A 3,762-nucleotide genomic window follows, 5' to 3' on the forward strand; every position below is an offset into this window, starting at 1 on the left:
CTACAGCACTGTCAGATAAGACATATTGTGCAGGTCTTGGTCGTCACAAGTCCAGTCTAAGTCAAAATACTCATAAAACAAGTCTGAGTTTAAACTGTGGGTGTTTCGGACTTGGACGGGGCTGTCCACATACATTTGGCCATGTAGTGTTTCTAAGGTTTGGTGTTTTTAATAAAATTTGTGTCTGTGCATGATGAGCTTTCTTCAGTGGTGGAAAAACACTGTGAAAGTATTTTTAGCAGTGTGAAAGAATTTACAAGAAAATAAAGTTACTTGTGTCACATTTACCATCACATATTATATTGTTAAATGAATGTATTAATGTTTAGGTTTTGACCATACCTAATAGGTAGTAGTGTGACAAGATAGGTTCATCATTTATACAAACCATATTACCTCTTCTTGTAATCTTCTTGTTACAATATCCATCTTTATTTAGATGATACTGTTCTTTATTCTTGTACAGATTCTATGCGCAGGGCCTAGCTGCCTCCAAAACTACTTTAAGTCATAACTGGTCCTAAACTGTGCAAAGACAAAATGTATGTTGTTGTTTTTGAATGCAAGAAATGTTGACCATACTGTGGAAATTTCTGTTTGATAGTAGTCATCGTTATACTATACATATCTAGGTATTTGGATTGAATTGGATCTTTTACAGTCCATATTAACACCCTGTTCAGCTGACATTGAAAACAAAATCTTTCGTTTTTTTTATTTACAAGAAGAAGAATTGTTGAAGCAGTTTTCTCTCTGTATTGGATTACCGAGATGCTATTAATGGGCAGGAATTTGCTTAGAAAAAACTTTAAGATGGTCTCATAATACCGCTGACACATTTCAGAGTCTTCATTGCCAGTTATTACTATAACTTCATTGTTATTTAATCTTGTTGTTTTGTTTTATTCATTTATTTGTCTTGTTATTTGTCACTTTTATCTTTAAACAGTGAGAATTTGAACTTGTTTTGTATCATTCCTTTATAGCCACCTCCTTACTTTCTTTCATTTTCAGTTTTTTCTCACTGTATACCTTGGCACCATTGAAAATAATTCTCAATGTGTTTTCTTGTGATAAATAAATAAAATGATGATGAATATACACATGCTGTTCTTACCTGTCTGTAACCAGTTATTGTTATTTTAACTACATTGCTGCACAACCTGTCTACATTAAAGTTTATTAATTTTATCATTACTGTACACCTGCCTACCACAGTATTTTATTACATATATTGCATTTTATTCCTATATTTTTTACTTCTGCATTATTTCACTCTCTTTGATTCTTGATATTGAGTCACACACCCAAATAAGGAAAAATCTGGTTCACAGCAGTTTTTTTTTAAATAACAACTTAAAATAAATGTAAAATACAGAATTTTCTGTTTAAACCAGAAAATAAAAATATTAATTTTTGTATTTTATTTATATTTTCAAAACTTAACAGTTTGAGTTTGGCTTAAAACTTAAAATCTTTGTTTTACTGTGTGTGCTCACAGCTCATAGCTATGCGCACAGGTGACATCAGCATCGATGTCATCATACTCTTCATCTTCATCCAATCCGTGACCACCATCAACACGCTGGGTCATCTCCATGGAGACGACTGGTTGGATTTGTGTCTTCCTGCTGCAGTAAATGGACACAATCAGACCAGTGGTCACGCAGTACGGACTGATGACCACTAGATGGCAGAGGAGTCTGTACACAGACACAGAGCAGGCTGATGGGAGAAGAACAAGAGTCACAATCAGGTTTGTCTGCTATTCTCAAAGTTAATCAAAATCAGTTGAAATGTGCCCACTTCTGCTTCAAACAGCCATTTTGTTGAACTGAAATATTGTCCATATAGCTTATTATCATATATACAAATTAGCATCTGTCAGTTTCTAACTGTTGGGGATGCAGACTGAACATTTCTCACATAAAACGTTGGTAATTGAGTTATAATAAGTCAATTTACATATGATAGTGATCTCTGTGATACTTAATCTTACCAAAGGATGTCAAATAGAGAGTTTAACTAACTCCAGACTAACTTACTGTTAGACCTGCACCATTGATCTCTCTCCCTCATCAATACTGATTATACCCTCATGTTGATTTCAGACAGAAGCAGAGGTGGCAAAGATACACACTTCTTTGCTCCAGTAAAAGTACAGATACTTGTGTAAAAAAGACTCCAGTAAAAGTAAAAGTACTTGTTGCAATGTTTTTAGGCATTTGTTTTGCAATAGTTGCTGCTTTTTTCTTACAATTCATAAAAAATGTAAGGCAACTTGTTCCAGTGAGAATAAATTCGACTTCAACTAGAATTAACAGAGATTGGCTGAACTTGTGCTAATTGTTGCAACTTCCTGGAGGAAGTGAAAAGCCAAATACTTCCCTTCAAATTAATTCAAACTAAAGTAACAAGCCTGTTTTAAAAATGTAAGGAGTAGAAAGATCAGATATTTGTGTAAAAATGTCGGGAGTAAAAGTATTTTTTTCAGGTATCTGCACTTTACTTATGTGCAGTAATTAAGTATTTGTACTTTGTACTCTGGACAAAAGTAACAATGGGTGACGTCAACATAAATGTAAGATAAATTATATAAATATATAGAATTAAATTCCAACAGCTCACCTGCAGAAACATGCACACCATACAGCAACACGGCCAGAACTGTAATAGACAGACAGAGGTCACTGAGGTCCCCTTTACAGCTTGTATTAACATTCTTTGGTAATCTGCATCACAAGTGGACAGCTCTCAGTACAGGTGTGAATGCACCTAAAACTTGTTGTTAATGTGTCCCACATTGAAGAACCGCCTACTCAAATGATGTCCTGTCAGGAACACGCTCTCTGATTTCCATTCGGTTGTAAATGACATATTTCTGCTTTAAAATTATGAATTCATACTGTATTATCCCCAACCCCAAAGAATCGCACAATTTTGAGAGTTGTTGAGTAAAAGGAACCTTTGTGAAACCCGCGTTTCCAATTGACAAAATTCTTTCATTATTTGTGGGCCATTCCTGGAAATTTCCCGGGACATTAAAATACATAAATTATTACGTTTTTTTTCCTTTGGTAAAAAAAAAACACTAGAACCGGTTTGGTCACAGCACTCCCCCCTGTTAAACCCTGTCCAACACTTAATCAGCCAGTGTCTGAGGCTGTTTTTCAACCTGCTTTTTTTTGACCACTTTGGTACATAAATGTATGGGAAGAAGAAGGATTTTATTGTACATTTTGCCTAAACATTATACATTTAAAGGGGAAACCTTGGGCAACCTCTAGCGCAATTTCTTCCCTGGGGTTTTGTCCCCCCATTTTTGTCCCATGCGCATGTTTTCTCAGCCGACCCCTCCCCCTACAGCTCTGGGGACGTTGTATTTCACCAACACATCAAAAAAACAACTCCACTTGCCGGCACCTCCCTCCCTCTTTTTCTTAACCCCGTGCCTGTATGTGTTCGCTCTTTTTTTCGCGCGGCAAACTTTTGTCGTGTGGAGCAAATAGTCTACCGAGGTGGGTAAAACATTATTACATCTAACCGATTTATTTGAGGGCGGGTTCCCTATGGTGGAATTTTGCCGTAAAGCCCGTTTCGTGTTTTCTCGCTCGTTCTTCGCTTCCTTGGGGCGATATCTCCCTAAATTTCCCCAATTTACAAACGGTACAGGTAGTTTCCGCCAAAGTTTGCAAGGTTGGTTTTCCGCCTGGGGTCGCCTGAGGGGGGTGGGGGGGTCATCATTTTCACCGGAACAAGCCA

The sequence above is a fragment of the Morone saxatilis genome, unplaced genomic scaffold (assembly GCF_004916995.1).
Source record: "Morone saxatilis isolate NCDOM2014 unplaced genomic scaffold, NCSU_SB_2.0 Contig14, whole genome shotgun sequence".
Classification (NCBI taxonomy): Eukaryota; Metazoa; Chordata; class Actinopteri; family Moronidae; genus Morone; species Morone saxatilis.